Here is a 21,990-nt window from a genome sequence, read left to right on the forward strand (position 1 = left end):
GTACTTCCTGCTAGCAAATAAACTACTTAACAGACTCTGGACTCAAAACTGGCGCTGAGGAGGGGATACGCAAAGGAAGACTGAAGAGGAACCAACCCCATTGAGTGACAGTGCGTTTAGCACCGGAAGGTGCTTCGCTGGACGGTCAAAACCTTTCATTTCAGGTTTTGGCCAGGTGCATTGTGGGAATTGTAGTCCAGACCTCCCAAGGACACTCCAGGAGACTCTAGAACCTTAGATTTGTGTTGACCGATCCAACATCCAGTCAAGCTGGCACCCCTCAAGCGCGACCCGGCCTGGATTTCAGGTTCATCCTGGTGAAAGCTCCAGAGCTCCAGACTTCCTTGATTTGACAAGGTGTCTCGCATAAAGTCGAGCCATTGTACCCGCACTGAATCTGGCCGGACGCTGTGGCTTGCTTGACGTCAGAATAAAATGTTCCAGAAACGTTTTGAAGTGTAAAGGTGACATTTTGGCTGAGGCCTTTCATTACTGTATCCTCACTGCCGCTAGTTATAGCATTGTACAGAACCGCTATGAATCTCCCTGTCACTCAAGTGTGTTCACCTGACCTGGGGGGAGAGCGCAGACTTCACTGCTGTGGTTCAATGGGCTGAACGCAATGGATGGGGGTCGGACTTCGGGGAGCTCAAGCACTGGATTGTGACTGGAGTGGTATTGGGATTGCCAAGGCCTGTTTGCCTGTTAGAATCTCAGGCCTGGACCTAATAGTTCATTGTTCCATAGGGGATCCTCCGGCTCTCATATCTGGCAGGATGGCATCTCCTAATGCGGGGATAGCTGACATCAGTGGAGCACCTCCTTACCTGCATATGTAGGGGAAGGTGCCAATGCATTGCTTATTGTCTGTGCGATAGGACTGTTGGTCTGGGCCACCTCAAAGATGGCCCACGGCTCTAATAATGTCTCTTTCCTGCCCTTCTTCTGTCCTGCTTATTTGGTTTGTATGTGTGTGCTCATGTGCTTGATTATGTTAGTGTTGAAGATTTTTTCTTTTAGCCAGGGAAATATGTGTACCTTAGTGTGCGTGCCATTCGTGACAATACTTGTTAAGTGTTTTAGCCTGAGTGGGGATCCTCATTTGCATGTGTTCTAGCGGTGACTTTATGATAAGTTGGGTACATTTTAAGGGACAGATGCACCCTAGATTTTCTGGTTTTAGGTGATCTTTAACTTCTACTCGGGTCGTGGGGGAATATTATACATGGGGATTGCTAGGTCTTACTACTCACTATGAGCTCACCGCTATTTACAGATGCACCAATATGTACATTTCACAAGTTCAAATAGCACCACATATGAAAGTTCACAACCTAGAAAAAAATTGCAATTGCTAAAACGTCATGAGATTTAATAGAAAATAGCAGACTTTACTGTGACTTGAAATAGCAATTGTGAAATTAGCATCACCAACGACAAAACACACAACTTAGAAAAATACAGTTGCATCAAATAACTGCAACATCAAATATAACTTGCATCAATTACAGTTCTACAGTAACAAAAAACTGAATGAGAAAAAATATTGACTTTGTCAAAAATACCTCCTATTGCATGCTATCCTTTGAGCAGAGGAAGCCCTGCATGGTACACAAGACTACGTGACACAAATAGTCTGTCAATATCAGCTCCAGGACAAAGAAAACAACTAATATTTTTTCAGCTAAATGGAATAACTCAAAGAACCACAGGTCCCTCTTGGCTAAACACAAGCTACATCTGATCAACCAGATCCAAATCTTTTTCCCTAATGTCTGAATTGCACTGTTTCACACCCAATGGCTTTGTGTACCATCTGTGTCATGCCCAGCAGTCCAAGCGGTGTGGCCTCAAACTCTATCACATCCAGGGTACAAGGATACCATCTGTGTCACACCCAGCTGTCCATGCACCAAACAATTTCATCCTTCTTAGCATGCTGACTATTGAAAAAAGGTGACCTATGTAAGAATGCCTCCAAGGCCACCTTGCAACTACTCTGTTCAGTCTCGTAAAATAGGTAACATGCCAGGTTGTTGTCAGTGTCACGGCGCTCAGGAGAACTTTTAGTTTGTCATACACCAAATGCTGGGGACTAAGAATCAAATGTGGTCTCTTACTCTCTGATTGCTGCTTCTGGAAGGACCTCTGCCCAATGGATTCATCAGAACTTCCAATCAATTGTGGTGTCTGCTCACCTCCCTTGCTGCTCAAATGTAAATCCATCCCAGCGAAGTCCCTTTCCTTCCGCTGCAGTCCAGTCTGAGCTACCAATCTCTCCTGGCTGGCTCACCAAAATGTTGCTCAAAAATAAATTTACTTTGAAATAACAAAATACATGAGGCATTTGACAAAACAGGAAAAACTGTTTTAATTAAACACTTCAGGCAGGAACACAGTTACAGAAGCAAGTCTGAGCACTGTGCCAAAGTACAATCAATATGAGCGAGTATTGATCAGGTCTGGGCAGTAAAGTATGCTCCGCTCATGGAGTTTGTGAAATTCAAGCATGCCGCACTCCATGGAGGTTTTTTCTGTTCGCACACTCAAGAATTGTTTTGGCTCTTGCAAGCTTGCACGATACTTCGTGCTCACTTCCATGGCTTCCATGTGTGACGGCGCCAATGTAGTTCCAATCACGAAAACACCGCTCAAGCAGTTTTTGTGTTTGAGAAGCAGCTGCTAGGCTTTGTAGTTGGGCAGTCACTGTATGATGTGGTGTCTCCATCTCACTCTGAGTCTTATTGTTCCCTTGTGAAGTGGGTGAAGTGGGTCATTCTGCTGGAACACTGCTCTGACAGGGCTGCTTTGCATGAGGATATCACCCTCTCCTTCATCATCATCACCTGCCACTGTGATTGGACTTGTAGCTGATGTTCCCCGGCTCTCCTTACCACCACAACCACATTCAGCAATGTTTTAAGGTGCTCCTCCTACCGGATATCATGGTGCTTTTTCATACTGGTTGTTTGGCCTCCAGTACCATAATGTAAACCAGGCTTACCTTGATGAACATGCATGTTGCAGATGCTGCATACTGCTATGTGCTTCCCCTGTGTGCTAACAGTAAAGAAGTTTCAAACTTGAGAGAAGTACTTTTTTATTGCCACTGCCAATGCCTGAAGAAGAAGTGGAGGTAGGTGGGCATGTCATTGATTGCCTCTCTGCATTGAATACTTCTCCTGAGGTAGGGGTTGGTGCATGTCTCAGCTTGAGCTTTGCAAATATGGCAGCTGGTGGCGCTACCTGTGCCCCATCCCTCAGAGCAGGTTGAACAGCAATGTCAGACTCCTCTGTGTCATCTTCTACTATGACTGCCTTGTCATCGTCATCTTCCTTATCATCCCCTTCCATTAGTCTATGGCTTCCAGAAATTTTTCTTTTCCCGTGCCTCTCTTTTTGTCTCCTGGACTCTGCTAGGGTCCACTCCATGTCCTTATCATCATCATCAGAAGTGATGCTTGGAGAGGATGGTGGAGAAGTACCCTTCCTTATCCTTGCTGGTGATCTGGGAGCCAATGATTCTAAAAGAAGAGGTTCTTGCTCAGAAGGAAGCTCAACCTCCTGTTCTGCTCCAACATCAGGGAAATATACTATTGCTCGCTGCGGCTACTGTCCATTTTGCTCTGTTTCCTAAAACGATTGTGCACTCTTTTGCGAAAGGGACACATCTTTTTCACTGTCACTGCTCATCGGCATAGCCATGAATGAAGTGGTTGCCTCACTGACAGATATGGGCTTGGTTTTGGGATGCTGCGGTTGATGCTGGAGTGATGCTCTCAGCTTGTGCCACAGAGGCCAGTGTAGCACAGGCACATCACGATGTGTTAAAAAAACGATTTGGAGCAACATGCCACTGGTGGGAGGCTTATTCTTCTCTCTAGCTACTTTCTTTGAAGAATCTTTCTTTGAGGCCTTCTTAAAGATCTAAGTTGGCAGTTTCACTAAGCTGAACAAGTGGCGGAGATTGGAGGACTGACATGTGACTGCATAGACCTTCTGTTCTGCAGTACTGCAGGTGATGTCTTTTGTCTTGTGCACCTAAAAGCAAAGAAGCAAGAAAAACATTCAGTATGAAACGTCACATGGCATTGTTTGCAGTTTGAATTAGTACAAATAAAGGCAATATTACTGTGGTTGTTTACTTATGAAATAAATAATAACCCCTTTAAAGTCAAACTACACCACCATACCATAACATTGAATTCTACATCAGAATACCACCCACAATATACAGAATGATAGAGCTCTTTCCTCCATATCCATATATTCTAAAGTAGACACCTGTGGCACACCTGTGAACTGCATAAGTAAATGGAATAGTGATCTTTTAATGAAATGGAGGTTAGTGTGCGCCTAAAGCAGGCAATGTTGTCCAGGGAGAAAAGGAATAATAATCACCACATAAATGGATGATGCTGATGTATCTAAAGTGCACCACAGCCGGGATGTCCAGGAGGCCTGCAGGAAGGAATGGAATTATATACCTAAATAACTGAATGAAGTTGCGGATCTGTGCGTCTATGGTGGACAGATGGATGATGGATCGACTGAGGCAAAATGGGTGGGGGGACATGAAAAAAAGTTTTTGAAAATACTATTAAAAAAAGTAAAATAAAAAATGTAAAATATATTTGTTTATTTTTTTTTTTTAATAAAACAATTAAAAAGATAACATGAAAATTATAAATAAAGATCAGTAATTGCCGATGTTTATATGGGAGGATGAGAGTGTAACATTTAAAAAAAAAAAACTACTAGAAAAAGAACAATGTTGGGTATACAAACTTAATGCACATAGATTGGGACTCAACGATGGAATACCTTGGGGCCAGCTGACCTGCACGTAAAGACAATCTTAAGCTGCCAACTACACAACATATGTGGAAATCATACAGATAATACATAACGATATAAGAGCGTCTGAACATATCAAAGTGTTTTTTAGAGAAACAATATACCCTGGAATGGTTACTTACCCATCCTTTGGGTTAACAGGAGTCAAATAACAGACAAAAATAGATGTGGGTCACTCATAATTGGGCATCGATTGGGTCCTTTACCTGAAAGATGACTTTGATTAATCATTCCAACACCATGTTATTGGCAAACAATTGTTACTAGCCCCCAAACACTGCATAATAATTTTTCCAACCAAACCCCCTGAAATGTATGTCTAAATCATTTCTAGGGTTAACAAAGGTCCAAAACTAGATGATTTTGGTATATCTAGGCATTCGAGCAATCCATTGTAACTACAGATACCTCGCACACACAAGCAAACTGTATGTGAATATTTCCTAAATCAAAGATTGTATATCTAGCTGTGGTATAAATATTACTCTACTATGCATATGTCTATTCAAATGTATAAACCAAAAAATAGCCATTTTACACCACAAGCCCCACAATCCTTTGGTTTTTAACTATTGTTTGTCATACCATATGCACCAACTATGCACGACATACTGACATCATCACTTCCAATGAGGACAAAATAGTGCTACATACTGCATGATTCCATGGGATAAGTGTAGTTCTTGACATACCAGGCACATCATTGAGTGTGTCACAGTGACATCACAGTGCCCGAAGAGGGCATTGTTGGACACCCAATCAGCCACAGCTGCAGGAGAAATGGAAATATAAAGTTGCTTTCACCAGCATTTGATATCCACAAAGCAACGAGTTGTGTGACCAAAGAGGTGTACCTGAGGGGAGGACCCTTGATGAAGTAAGTCCCTATTAGAGAGTAGGTACTGAGTAGTATATGAGGTCGGCTGTGCTTGGCATTACCCAACGGCTTCCCTAATGTTTACCCAGTGATTCTTTCTTGGCATCATTGTTTTTTCTCCTAACCAATTAAGAGTGTGACTACTGGGTGACCCCCGAAGCCGCAATATACTCTAAAACAAGAGGTCCACCATTAACGGGTGAGTGAAAGTAAACAAGGTATATGTGTGGGTGTGTTGTAAGATTTTGTTACACAACACTGATGCAATTTACCTGAGGCATGCAATGTTTTATGCGGGCCATTCTTTTTTATCCCTCTAAATTAATAATAGATGAATGACTTCATCAACGAAGTAACATCTACTGGGTAAACTATCATTTTTGAGTTGTAGGTATATGTGATTGATACACCTCGGGCTTTCTCTAAAACAGGTGAAGAGCCCATGATTTTGTGTTGGTATATCACCATGAGAGAGAGATGGATGAAGTGCATTCTTATGCACACTTTGAATAAATTGTTGAATGGCCAAAATAGTATTACCAATATGAGCACACATTGGGTGTCGCGAGTCCCAATAGAAAATCTCACATTGAGATGTGACGCACTAATCAGTCAAAATATTTGAAATAAGTTTATGTGAAAATAATCACTAATTTGGCTGTTTTTAATTACAGGTTGGACCTAAGAAAAAGAACAAAACAACAAAAGGTAAAGTATACACTTAACCCCTGAATGCAGTTAGGTACTTGCATATAGACTGCACGAATATTAACAGCTTATTGAGCTGACACACCAGGGAGGTGAGATTAATCACCCTGATGAAAGCCCTAGCACCCAATGGGGCCATAGAGTAGGGCTGGAACATGTTGTCTTAGGGTCATAGGACCATTGCATCCATAACACCCCACATATTCATTTTAATTGTTACCATCCCTAACTGCTCCAACAATAAAGGGATACCTTGGAGTGAGCTGAAGAATTTTTAATCTTTATACCCCCCTGGTATTTTTTCTTTCAAGTGCTCCCTGGAATATGGTTGAGCCAACCCTGACCTTTAGGAGCCAGTGTGAACCCAATGATAAAGTATGACATTATTAGAGTGTGTGAGGGGTATTTAAAGAAAAGTAACACTTTCCTTTCCCACTTTTAGCAAGGCAGAGCTCCACCTGATAAAATTAGTGCCCCGCAGGTTAACCATAAAATGAGGTGGGATACTTTGGTTGTTTATATATGGCAAAAGCACACTGGCTGCCTACACAAAATGGCAGCCAACCTCATGGTCACTAACACAACAACCAGCATGAAGGAATGGCCACAACAAAAATCAGATGCAGGCCCATGGGGAAAGCACACCAACTGCCTACTCAAAACTGGCCGCAAGCCACTTTGTCACAGCAACAGCATCGAGGAATGGTCACCACAAATAACACATGCAGGCCTATGGTAAATGCACTGTGGCTGCCTACACAAAATGACCACAAGCCACATGGTCACAACAATAACAACAACTACAAAGAGTCATTGCCACAACAAAGAACACATGCAGGCCTATGGCAAAAGCATACTGGCTGCCTACATAAAATGGCCACCAGCCACATGGTCACAACAAAAACAACCAGCAAGGAGTCATGACCACTACAAGGCACACATGCCGGCCTAATGTGAAAGTGCATTGGCTGCCAACACAAAATGTTAACCGACCACATGGTCACAACAACCAGTAAGAAGGCATGGCCACAACAAAGAACGCCTGCAGGCCTATGGCAAAAGCACAGTAGCTGCTTACACTAAAAAGGCCTTCAGCCACATGTTCACAACAACCTGCAAGGAGGCATGGGCACAACAAAGAACACAAGCAGGCCTTTGGCAAAAGTACACTGGCTGCCTACACAAAATAGCAGCCAGCCAAATGGTCACAACAACAACCAGCAAGGAGACATGGCTTCAGCAATGAACACATACAGGGTTATGGCAAAAACACACTGGCTGTCAACACAGAATTGCCACCAGCCACATGGTCACAACAACCAGTAAAGAGAAATAGCCACAACACAGAACACATGCAGGCCTATGGTGAATGCACACTGGCTGCCTACAAAAAATGTCTGCCAGCCACATGGTCACAATAAAAGCAACCAGCAAGTAGGCATGACCACAACAAAGAGCACATGCAGGCCTATAAAGAAAGCACATTGGCTTCCTACACAAAAAGGCTGCCAGACGCATGGCACAACAACAACAGCCAGCAAGGAGACATGGCCACAACAAAGAGGGCGTTTGCCTATGGCAAAAGCACACTGTCTGCCTACATAAAATGGCCACCAGCAACATGGTCACAAAAAAACCAACCAGCAAGGAGGCATGATCACAACAAAAAATGCATGCAGACATAGACAAAAGCAAACTCGCTACCTACATAAAATGGCCACCAGCCACATGGTTACAACAACGACAACCAGCAAGGAGGCATGGGTACTATAAAGAACACACGCAGGCCTATGGCGAAAGTGTACTTGCAGCTACACAAATATGTTCACCAGCCACATGGTCACAACAACCAGCAAGTAGGCATGGCCACAACAAAGAACACAATCAGGCCTTTGGCAAAAGCACATTGGCTGCTTAACAAGGTGGCCGTCAGCCACATGGCTACAACAACAACAACCAGCACGGAGGCATGGCTACAACAACGAACATATGCAGGTCTATAGCAAAAGCACACTGGCTACCTACCCAAAATGGCCACCAGCAACATGGTCACAAAAACAACAACCAGCAAAGAGGCATAGCTACAACAAAGAGCACATGCAGGTCTATGGCGAAAGCTCACTGGCTGGCTACATAAAATCTTCACCAGCCACATGGTCACAGCAACTAGCAAGGAGGCATGGCCACAACAAAGAACACATGCAGACCTATGGCAAAATCGCATTGGCTGCTTACACAGAATGTCTGCTAGCCACATGGTCACAATAACAACAACATGCAAGGAGTAATGGCCACAGCAAAGAATACATGCAGGCCTATGGAGAAGGCACACTGGCTACCTACACAAAATGGCCACCAGCTACATGTTCACAATAACAACCACCAACGACGAGGTATGGCCACAATAGAGAATACATGCATGCCTATGGCGAAAGCACACTGACTGCCTACACAAAATGACCATCAGCCACATGATCAGAAAAACAACAACCAGCAAGGGGGCATGGCCACAACAAAGAATACATGCAGGCCTAGGCAAAAGCATTCTTGCTACCTACATATAATGGCCACCAGCCACATGGTCACCACAACAAAAACCAGCAAGGAGACATGGCTACAACAAAGAATACATTAAGATCTATGGCAAAAGCACATTGTCTGCTTACACAAAATGGTCGTCAGCCACATGGGCACAACAACAACCAGCATGGAAGCATAGCTACAACAAAGAACACATGCAGGCCTATGGCAAAAGCACACTGTCTACCTACCCATAATGGCCCCAGCCACATGGTCACAAAAACAACAATCAGTAAGGAGGCCCAGTCACAGCAAAGAACAAATGCAGGCCTATGGCGAAAGCACACTAGCTGCCTACACAAAATGGACAGTTATGAGCAAAGGGTATAACCCAAATAAGCCACTGGGACCTGGGTAATGAATAGTAAAATAGAAAAGAGTGGTCCCAGTAGAACAACTTCTAAGAACACACAATATTAAATACTGACAGGCATTGAATTTCTTGCACTATAAATTCATGCTCAAAATTATTTATTCATATTGAACATCCTTAGATGTTAGCAAGCCAGCAAAACATCTGGAAATTATGTACAACAGAAGTGCCCCACAAAAAGGAAAGAGGGGGGGAAATTGTGTTTATCAGTTAAGGGTTGAAAGTGAAAGGAGAGGTAGTGACAATATATGCATCACAATACTATTTACAACGAAAGTGCTTATCTAGCCTGACAATTGAGTGTCAACATATTAATTGCCATTGTATATATTGAATAGGCACAGTGAAGAAACACTGTTGGCCAAACTGGCGTAAAAATATGTCAAAGTTGACTTTTCAACCTCAACAATACGTAGGTGGCATGGGTCGTTACAAAGGGGTCTTACTCAGGACTGTGTATGGGACACCTGGGAAAGAAAAACTTAGAATCTAGTGTGATTTCCATGTAGAGTTATGAATATTAGGGAAAGGCAACTGAATTACCGTGGGCCACCATTTACTGGGTAGTTGAAATGGTTTAGGTGGGCCTGTAGGCTCCTAGCGTAGAGAACGGGTAGATGGCACCTGAAAAACAGGGTGGACGGCACCAGTCAGAAATGCCAAAATGACTCTACTAAATTTACATGTCCATTAAGGCTGGCGCGATTGATTAGACTTACTTTATAAAAGTTATGAATTCTTTACTGATAATTTTTTAATTCATACATTGAAAGGGCCAAGATCCTATCCAAATTTCCAATTTACTGTAAGACAACTAAAAAAGAAACGGGGACCAATAGTAAACCACCACTCACAAACATTAAGTATACAATTTGGACTAGAATTCCTCATAGTTACCGTCACGTAGAAGTGCATCCGTTCACACTGTTGTAAACGGAGCACTAGGCTCGCCATGATGTGCACGTGCAGCTCGCGTCATGACAGCAGCTGTATGCTGGCAGGAATAATTACAGGAATGCCGAGTCATCAAGGAAACTACATGGAAAAAAGACTATCCAGAAAAGAGGGGTTCGCGAGGAGAGTGCTGCTTTACACGGCCTTGTCAGGGCAGAAGAAACCCGCTATTTTGAGATTGTGCAGAAAACAGGAAGTGATGTTTCTAAACCTGTATCCGTATGATTGAAATAAAAATAAAAATACATTTCAAAGGCCTATTTACAAATGCCTGCATGAACCAACCAAACAAATTACATTACATCCCATTTTCCATAGGTTGATTATAAAGTATGTACAAAGTAAGTGCATTGTACAATTGTCATCAATATGGTGAAAAGACATCACACTTTTCAAAGTTTAATTATAGGGATGGGCAGAGTAAATGCATTGTGCAATTTGGCATCATTATCGTGAAAAGACCATACTCATGATCCAATGTGAGAAACAAGTTAATGTAGAACAGTCCATATCATGTACATTAGGCATATTGTAATGTGGGGCGGTAGCGTTTTTTAAGGATTTAACATTGGAAAAGGAGGTCTCATTAACAATATCAAGGTTGTGGTGTGGGCCTGTGAAGTTTTGAGGATTTACCAGTGGAAAAGGAGGTTTCATTGACATATTAAGGTTCAGAACACTTTAGATAGGCAATGTATGGACATGGTTATTCAGAGATGAGGCACGATAGCTGTGCAAGGCTTGCATCCAATTTGTTCAAGCCGTTCTGAATCGAGTCCAATAGGTACACCCATTAATACTCTCGAACATTTAGAATGGACTGAATGTTGCCCCCTATGACCCCAAGTGTAGCTTCTCCAATACCTACCACTTCATGCTTTCAGGTGTATGTTGTGCATTTTGGTAATGTTCTACAAGGGGAGCGCCTTGGACACCTCATCAAATCCTGCTGCAATGCTGAAGTATGCAGATTTCAACTTTTTGCTGAGTTTGACCCAAGTACACCATCTCGCAGGGACAAATAATCTCATAAATCACATCCGATGAATTGCAGTTGGTGAAGGATTTAAGATCAATGACATGTTGTTTATAAATAAATTGTTTAGTCTGAATGGTCATCTTGCAGGCCTTGCAATGGCCACATTTGAAATGACCGAGGGTTGAAGGGAGACCCCACAACAACTGGATGGATGGTTCAACCGGCGGGTCCAGAAGTGACCATACCACATGATCTTTGACAATTTTTGCTTTTTTAAAAGAGTGCATTGGTGGATCTTGCTGTTCCAAATCATCTGAGATTAGGGCCCAATGTTGGCTGATAATGTTCCTGATCACATGGCTTTGGGTAGAAAAAGTGGTGACAAATAATCGCATAAATCACATCTGATGAATTGCAGTTGGTGAAGGATTTAAGATCAATTACATGTTGTTTATAAATAAATTGTTTAGTCTGAATTGTCATCTCTCTGGCCTTGCAATGGCCACATTTGAAATGGCCGAGGGCTGAAGGAAGATGCAAGATGGGATCAGCTACACTAAACTACAGACAGACCCTAGGAAAGATTTGGTAAAGATGATTTTGAAAATAACAAAAGAAGGCCTTGAACAGGGTTTCGTTTCTAACCTGGAGTTTCAGTTCCTGAACCAGAAGCAACCCCGCCATGCTAACGTCAAAAGCGACAGAGCGTGATCCTTCACAGAGGATGATATGTGTCACCACTTTTTCTACCCAAAGGCATGTGATCAGGAAGATTATCAGCCAACATTGGGGCCTAATCTCAGATGATTTGGAACAGCAAGATCCACCAATGCACTCTTTTAAAAAAGCAAAAATTGTCAAAGACCATGTGGTACAGTCAGTTCGGGACCCGCCATTTGAAACATCCATCTAGTCGTTGTGGGGTCTCCCTTCAACCCTCGGCCATTTCAAATGTGGCCATTGCAAGGCCAGAAAGATGACAATTCAAACTAAACAATTTATTTATAAACAACATGTAATTGATCTTAAATCCTTCACCAACTGCAATTCATCAGATGTGATTTATGCGATTATTTGTCCCTGTGAGATGGTGTACTTGGGTCAAACTCAGCAAAAAGTTGAAACCTGCATACTTCAGCATTGCAGCAGGATTTGCTGTGGTGTCCAAGGCGCGCCCCTTGTAGAACGTTACCAAAATGCACAACATATGCCTGAAAGCTTAAAGTGGTGGATATTGGAGAAGGCTACACTTGGGGTCAGAGGGGGCAATATCCAGTCCATTCTAAATGCTTGAGAGTGTAAATGGATGTACCTATTGGACTCAATTCAGAAAGGCTTGAATGAATTGGATGAAAGCCTTGCACAGCTATCTTGCCTAATCTCTGAATAACCATGTCCATGATCTGCCTATCTAAAGTGTTCTGAACCTTAATATGTCAATGAAACTTCCTTTTCCACTGGTAAATCCTCAAAACGTCACAGACCCACACCACAACCTTGATATGTTAATGAGATCTCCTTTTCCAATGTTAAATTCTTAAAAAACGCTACAGGTCCACATTACAATATGCCTAATGTATATGTTATGGACTGTTTTACAATAACTTGTTTCTTGCATTGGGTCATGAGTAATGTATTTTCACGATAATGATGCCAAATTGCACAATGCATTTTCTCTGCCCATCCCTATAATTAAACTTTGAAAAGTGCAATGTCTTTTCACCATATTGATGACAATTGTACAATGCACTTACTTTGTACATACTTTATAATCAACCTCTGGAAAATGGGATGTAATGTAATTTGTTTGGTTGGTTCATGCAGGCATTTGTAAATAGGCATTTGAAATATATTTTTATTTTGATTTGAATCATACGGAAACAGATTTAGAAACCTCACTTCCTGTTTTCTGCACAATCTCAAAATAGCAGGTTTCTTCTGCCTTAACAAGGCCATGTAAAGCAGCGCTCTCCTTGCGAACCCTTCTTTTCTGGATAGCCTTTTTTCCATGTAGTTTCCTTGATGACTCAGCATTCCTGTAATTATTCCCGCCAGCATCCAGCGGCTGTCATGACGCGACCTGCACGTGCACGTCATGACAAGCCTATACTTAAGGACTCTACCTTTCAGTGCTCTGTTTACAACAGTGTGAACGGATGCACTCCTATGTGAAGGTAACTATGAGGAATTCTTGTATCCTGGTCGCACCACGTTTAATGGCGCACTACTCCACATAGCCTTGTCCTTTCCTTTTTTAGAAAATCAGCACTGTCGAGACTCACTGTATTTTTATGCCTGCGCCATTCTCCTATAAGGTAACCAGCCTTATTTTATTTTAATTTTATTTTAATTTATTTATTTTTTCAACAGTCCAAATTGAATACCTAATGTTTGTGAGTGGTGGTTTACTATTGGTACCCATTTCATTTCTGGTTGTCGTACGGTAAATTGGAACCTTGGATAGGATCTAGGCCCTTTCAATTTATGAAGTCAAAAGTTTTGAGTGAAGAATTCATAACCTTTATAAAGTAAGTCTAATCGATCACGCCAGCCTTAGTGCACATGTATATTTAGTAGAGTCATTTTGGCATTTCTGATGGATGGCGTCCACCCTGTTTTCAGGTACCATCTACCCTTTGTCTGCACTAGGAGCCTATAGGCTCACCTAAACCATTTCGACTACCCAGTAAATGGTGGCCCACAGTAATTCAGTTGCCTTTCCCTAATATTCATCACTCTACATGGAAACCACACTAGATTCTAAGTCTTCTTTTGTTAATTCCCAGGTGCCCCATACACAGTCCTGAGGAAGACCCCTTTGTAAGGACCCAAGCCACCTATGTATTGTTGGGGTCGAAACGTAGACTTTGCCATATTTTTACGCCAGTTTGGCCAACAGTGTTTCTTCACTGTGCCTATTCAATACATACATTGGCTATTAATTTGTTGACACTCAATTGTCAGGCTGGACAAGGCCTTTCAGTGTAATTAGTATTGTGATGCATATATTGTCACTACCTCTCCTTTCACTTTCAACCCTCACCTGATGCACACAATTTCCCCCCCTTTCCTTTTTGTGGGGCACTTCTGTTGTACATAACTTCCAGATGTTTTGCTGGCTTTCTAACCTCTTAGGATGTTCAAAATCTATAAATATTATTGAGCATGAATTTATAGTGCAAGTAATTCAATTCCTGTCCATATTCAATTGTGTGTGTTCTTAGAAGTTGTTCTACTGTGACCACTTTTACTACACAAAATGGCCAACAGCAACATGGTCACATAAACAACAACCAGCAAGGATGTATGGCCACAACAAAGAACACATGCAGGCCTATGGCAAAAGCACACTGGCTACCTGCACAAAATGCCCACCAGCCAAATGGTCATAACAAAAAAAACCAGCAGGGAGAAATGGTCACAACAAAGTGTTACGGGGGTCCTTTGAGCCTGTGACCTGGTGATTGCTACTATCTGCGTTATTTGCACTTTGATATTTGTATGTCTTTTGTTTTTAATATTTATACGTTTTTAAATCATCCTTGCCTGACTCGTTTAGTTGTTTCACGCCAACCTGCGGTGCCTGTCTGTTAGAGCGAGCCCACCGTGCATAAGGTCAGCGTTCTAGTTTCCTACACCCTGGCTACAAAAACCATGCAGGCGTGACCGCGCAGTGTGTGTTACAGGGGTTCTTTGAGCCCGTGACCTGGTAATTACTGCTATCTGCGTTATTTGCACTTTGATATTTGTATGTCTTTTGTTTTTAATATTCATACCTTTTTAAATTATCCTTGCCTGACTTGTTTAATTGTTTCACGCCGATCTGCGATGCCCCCCTGTTACAGCGAGCCCGCCGTGCGTTAGGTCAGCGTTCTAGTTTCCTTCACCCTGGCTACAAAAACCACACAGGTGCGACCGCGCAGTGTGTGTTACGGGGGTCCTTTGAGCCCATGACCTGGTGATTGCTGCTATCTGCGTTATTTGCACTATTTGCACTTTGATATATGTATGTCTTTTGTTTTTAATATTCATAGCTTTTAAATCATCCTTGCCTTACTCGTTTAGTTGTTTCACGCCGACCTGCGGTGCCCGCCTGTTAGAACGAATCCCGCTGTGCGTAAGGTCAGCGTTCTAGTTTCCTTCACCCTGGCTACAAAACCACGCAGGCACGACCGCGCCGCTGGTATGCCGAAGGCGCGCCAAAGGCAAGCCCTTCTTTGCCCGTCAGCGCCCAGAGCGCGCCCAGCGCCAGAACACCTGGTCTTTTTGGGCCCCGCAGCTTTACAAGGGAAAAATGTATTGAGCTCAGGAGAGGTGAGTTCTGTGCCCCGGATGACCTTTATGCGTGGGATAAGCATGGCGAGTTTAAGTTTAAGTGCACCAGATGTGATTATTGGCTTAACCGGGCTCCTGGCCTGGTTAATGGCGCTGAGGACGCAGGGTGGGCGGGGTTGGGGATGAATATAGGAAAGCGTGAAGACCTGTAACCAGTGCGAATGGCTCTCTGATTCCCACCGATAGTAACAGCCGTTCAGGTAGAGGTATTAGGACACGACTAGACCAGTCTCTTCGATGCATATTGCTAAATACACGATCTGTAGTTAAACACAAGTATCAGCTAGAATTCCTGCTATAGCTTTCCAATCCGGATATAGTTTTCCGGTCTGACGAGACCTCAGACCCTGACTGGAACATCACCCTTTCCCCAGCTTATGTAGTGATGAGACAGGACAGGATTGGGAATAAAGGAGGTGGAATAGCCATGATCCATCGAGAGCAGCAAAAGGTGCAAGTTGAGGCAATATCATTGCTCCCTGCAGAGGCGATGTGTTTTTCTATTAAGCTAAACAACATTTCCACGTTCCAAGGCCTACTCATTTACCGGCCACCTGGCCTAATGACGGCTATCTCGTAAGCCCTTCAGACTCTATTATAGTCATGTGTAGACTTTCCCTCACTCACTATTCTGGGTGACTTTAATTATCATCTGGAGTTAAGTAACAATTCGGACACTACCAGACTCCTTGACAATCTAGCAGCATACGGTCTTACCCAAATAGTTTTGGAACCTACTCATTTAGCTGGCCATTTTTACCAACAACCCTAACATTAACCTGACCAAAACTTTGTTACCACCCTGGACAGATCATAGGGTGGTCTATTTTGATATTAAGATAACACAGCCCGTCACTATCTCCCAAACAGACCATCCAAGGTGAAAACGTGGGTGTGAAGTAAGATACCAGGTAATGATCTAGAACAGGCCCTTAACATGTGCCCCCCCCCCCCACATTGGTCATGGATAATGATGAATCAATCCACCAGTTTGACAACTAGATTCGAACAGCAGTTAATCGTGTAGCACCAGAAAAAATTATTACGGTAAAAAGAGGACCAGCTACCTCGCCATGGTATGGACCCGACCTTAAACGTATAACGGTCAAATGTAGGAAATGCGAGCGAATTTGGAGATCGCAGTACAGTAAAGAGCACAAAGTGGCCTACAACTTAGTGTTAGAACAATATAAAGAGGCAGTTATTGAAGCCAAACGTGCTTACTTTACTGTAAAAATTGAGGAGGCTAGCAATTCACCTAAGGAACTCTTTAAATCTATCCAACTGTTAGCCAAATCACCGCAGGCTAATCAGTTCAGTCCGGACCAAGCATTTTGTAACAAACTGGCTATCTTTTTCCAAAATAAGGTGCAATTGATCTACAACAATCTCCTAAACACGCCTGGTATCACGGATGGCTGTAAGAGGCCATCATTTGAGGAGAAGGTAGTTCACTGCCAGCTAACTAGATTCCGGTCACTCCCTTAGGTGGATGTGAATAACCTCCTCTTATCTACAAAATCACGCTCTCCAAACGATCCTTGTCCCGCTGCCAATATGCTCCTAGTTTCTGGGAAGATTAGCACACATCCTACCCCCCTTCTAAACCAAGTCTTAGAGTCTGGTATCCATCCTTGTGCTTGTGAAAAAAGCATGTATTAGGCCAATCCTTAAAAAACAGGACTGCCGGTACCAGCCAAATTCTTGAAAAAGCCATCAATAAGGAGTTAACTTCATATCTCAACTCCAATAACTTGCTTGACTCTACTCAACACGGTTTTTGGTTGTGCCATTCCACTGAGACGGCCTTGATCATGGCAACGGAGAAAATTCGCAGAGTGATGGACGGGGGAGGCAGAGCTGTTCTGATCCTCCTTGACCTATCGGCAGCATTTGCCACCGTGAACCACACGGTGTTAGTGTGGCGGCTGAAGGACGTGGGAATTGAGGATATAGCTCTGGCCCTTCTCTCCTCCTTTATAGCAGCACAGGAGCAGAACATACATTGGGATAGTCTACGATCTGACACCTTTCATCTCCCGTGCGGAGTTCCGCAGGGCTCTGCTCTGTCTCCGACGCTTTTTAACATATATGTCACTCCTTTGGCCAGACTCATCAGAAAGCATGGCTTCACCTTGGTTTTGTTCGCTGATGACTCTCAGCTCGTAATATCGGTGTCCAATAAACCAGAGACCGTTGCCAGTAGCTTTCATGCCTGTCTGACAGAGATTATGAGTTGGATGAGTCGAAACTTCCTCAAGATAAAGACCAATAAGACAGAGGTACTGGAATTTGGCAAGGGCCAATCACTGTGGAATCAAACCTGGTGGCCGATGGAGGCAGGCGAATGCCCCCACCCTACTGCTAAGGTTAACAACGTAGGAGTGATTTGTGATGATCAGCTCAATTTTGCAGCCCAGGTTATTCGTTTGACTTCCTCCTGTTTCTTCTTATTGAAGAGCTTACAGAAGATTTTCCCTTTCATCCCTCAGGAGCTTTAGAAAAACATAGTAGTAGCCCCTTTTCTCTCAAAATTAGACTACTGCAATGCATTTTTTATGGGCATTGATAAATCTCAGAGGATGAAATTGCAATCACTACAAAATGCTGTGGCACGACTGCTACTGAAGATCCCCAAGGGTCATTCCACTTCGGTGGGCATTAGATCACTTCACTGGCTCCCTATCCAGCAAAGATTGGATTTTAAGGCCCTCCGTTTAGTGCACAAGGACTCTATGGCGGTGGTTCAGCGGAGATCCAGAAAGTGTTTTCTTGGTACACCCCCTCCAGAATGCTTAGATCCACTAATATGGGCCTCATCCACACTCCTAAAATTCGGAGAGCTAGATGTGGAGGACAGAGTCTATCACACTGTGCAGCCAAACTTTGGAACCAACTACCATCCACCTTGAGACTTCAACCCAACCGGTAGCTTTTTAGGAAAATGCTGAAATATTGGCTGTTTCCCTCAAATTAAATCATTGGTTCTACTTCCCATATTCCTCCACACACTCCTAGCACCAAGACGTCCTGGCATTCGAGCACTTAAAAATGTGTCTCCTATCCTATCCTAAAGAACACATGCAGGTCTATGGTGAAAGCACACTAGCTAAAACAACAGTTGATGGACAGAATGCAGAACAATGTCATACATTCACCCCGGTACAGAGATCTGGGCCTAAATCCATCGTTTTTTTGCTCACCATGCCGTTCCAGTTTGAACCCAGCCATATGCAAATCAGTCTTGAGCCTGTGCCTCATGGGAACAGTCCAGCCCGAACTGCAAATCCAGGTCCTCCCTGGACTGGAAATAAGCATCCTGGGACCGGTATCAGGGTTTCACCCCTCTTAAGCCAGGATAGCTTGATTCCAGTGACAGGGAGAGCACGGGACCCACTTCTGGGCATACCCTTTCCACTCGGGGTGACAAATGCAAAAACAACAGTTGACGAACAGAATGCAGAACAATGTCATACATTCACCTCAGTACAGAGATCTGGGCCTAAATCCATGTTTTGTTTTGCTCACCATGCCATTCCAGTTTGAACCCAGCCATATGCAAATCAGTCTTGAGCCTGTTCCTCTTGGGAACAGTCCAGCCAGAACTGCCGAGCCAGGTCCTCCCTTGACTGGAAACAAGCATCGTAGGACCGGTTTCGGGGTTTCACCCCTCTTCAGCCAGGATAGCTTGACACAAACAGCCACAGAGAATAGACTCTGCCAGCTGCAGAGGGGCCCTGCTCATGCAGAGGTACCCCCTCACATTGTAAACGAAGCACCCTGCCCTCAGGATTGACAGGGCCTGCCTTAGGGGTGACTGATAGGTTTATATGTGTGTGTAAGGTGAGATATAGGAACCTATACCTCAGTGAGGAGTGCTAACACTACCTCACCCAGGCTGCAGTAGCAGACCTGTGGTGTCAGATTTAGTCTACTTCCCAGGGGTGGCATAATACATGCATAATACATGCTTCAGCCCCTGGTAGGCCTGTGAAGTACCTATGCCCTAGGTACCTAAGGTACCATATGCTAGGGGCTCATAAGGTACCACAGTAACCAATCACTAGTGCATCTAGTATGCACACCATGCACACCATGTCATTTAAGGGAGTAAGCAGATAGACTGGGGTCCTGGATAGCAGGATCCCAGCCAGACTAGTCAAAAACCATCCAAACACCAGGAAAAAAGTGGGGGCAACCATGCAGTCAGATTCCACCTTCCTACACCTACCATCTGCAGAAACAGCATAGCAGGGCAGCGAGTGTCAATGGTTTCCCGTTCTTTGTTCTTCAACAACTGGCCACTCCAGCTAGTGGAGTTGCCCACCCCCCACTCTTGCCCCACTTTTTGGTGGCAAAATAGGCTGGAAAAATAGCGAGAACAGGAGGTGTGTCCACTCCAAGCCAGTGACACCCCTAAAGTGCTCTGAGCAGAAATGGACTTCCTTTTCATTTCCCTTCTTGAACTGTGAGAAACTAGCAAACCTGTATGAGCGATATGGTCCCCCACGTGGGGTGTACATTTATAGGGTCAATCAATCAATCATGGGTTTGTTGAGTGCGACTACTCACCGGTAAGTGTCTCAAGATGCTGGGGAGGAGGGGAGGTGCAGGTTCCAGTCCATCACGGAGGAGGTCTATCGAAGAGCCATGTTTTGAGGTAAAGGGTTAGGGTAAAGTCAGCCTTAAGGTAAGTAGCCCATTGGTTAATACCTGTCACTCACGTTAAACACATCTAAATGTAGCATTTAGGTGCCCCGAGACATGAAATCCAGATTGGACAGCCACAAGAAGATCAAGAACAGAGAAGAGCAGCTGACCCAGAGAACGGAGAGCTTGGACTGTATTTTGGAACGAAACCCTGCCTGCAGCCCAAAGACTCAACAATAGTGGAACCCTGTCTTGTCCTGCCACTGAGAGACCTCTACAAAACCCATGGACCTGCCAGCACTTTGCCAAATTGCCTAACAACTCCCTTGGAGAAGAAAAGCTTCTCCCCTTCATCGCAGGCACTGAAACCACAGAGTCCGAACTCATGACTTACAGCTCCCTGGCCCCCACTGATGCAACAAATGCCTAGGAGAAGGTACCACAGTTATGAAGGATCAACTCTGCTTCCTCTGCAAGTTTGGAGGCACCAGGATCTTCCAGAGCCAAGGAGAAGCAACCCTGGGGAAGCAGACACCCTCAACCCAAGACCGACTACAAGCCGGACTCCAACTGTCTGAGGACCAAGCGCCCATTGAGGCACATCAGCAGCCCTGAGACTCACTCGCTGAGTGACTAAGCCATTCTGCACCAGCCCCTCTGTGGTGTTTGTCCCTTGACCGCAAAGTGTGAAGTGCACTTTGTACACTAGAGATTGGATCACCTGTTTGCTCTTCCTGGACCCACTGGCCGGGGAATCTCTGACATATTTGTGCTCCCGTGGTCCCAAGGCCCTTGCGACCTCTACACTTTTTTGAGCATCCTCAGAAGTGCCTACAAGTCCCCCTGTTGGTAATTCTGTACTTTTATACTATCTTTCTGAGACTGATATATATTACTTTGGCTCTGAATTTGCAATATATCTATACTTAATCCCACGTATTGACTTTGAGCTTTACAGTGTGCGAGGGCATAGCCTGGTCAAAAAGATTGTGGGGTAGGACATAGCCTGATCAAAAAGATTGTGGGGTGTGAGCCTCAGATTTCCCAATCATTTCCCTGGGACATCTTGTTAAAACACATTAATAGAGAAGAACAACATGAGAGGAGTTTAAGGGGCAGCAAAAAGACAGAGGAGGGCGGATTGATGGGGGCACTTAAAACACATTTCCCAAACCAATCCGCATTTTTTGTGGCCTTAAAAACAGAATGAATTTCTTAGAGAGGTGTAAAACCCCAAACACCCTCCCTGAAGCTACGCCCCTGAATGTGTGACAAAATGGGCTACACTGTAAAAACAGTCTGCAATTGAAAATTGAAATGGACTCATTTTGTTCCTCAGGCACCCAAGAAAGTTCCATCGCAGGGGGTAGGCAAAGGGGGCCTGGCTATTATGCATTGTCTTCAGCGATGCTCATAGGCTGCCCATCTATGCTATTTAATATATTTCCCTGATGTTACATTGCAGGAGTCATTCAGCGACAAGGCTATGCGGCAATTCTTGAAATGAAGTGGGTTTATAAAACTGCATTACAACTTGGCACTAATGTTTGTAAGAAATGCACAGACAAATCATTCGTTTCTTCATTGCATCTGCCTGTGATTTTATGATCAAATCCGTCATGTCTTAGTTGAAACAGTGAGCAGAATGGATACGAATCGAAATTGAACAGAAGAAGC

Source organism: Triturus cristatus, chromosome 5_2 (genome assembly GCF_964204655.1).
Source record: "Triturus cristatus chromosome 5_2, aTriCri1.1, whole genome shotgun sequence".
In the NCBI taxonomy this organism is placed as follows: Eukaryota; Metazoa; Chordata; class Amphibia; order Caudata; family Salamandridae; genus Triturus; species Triturus cristatus.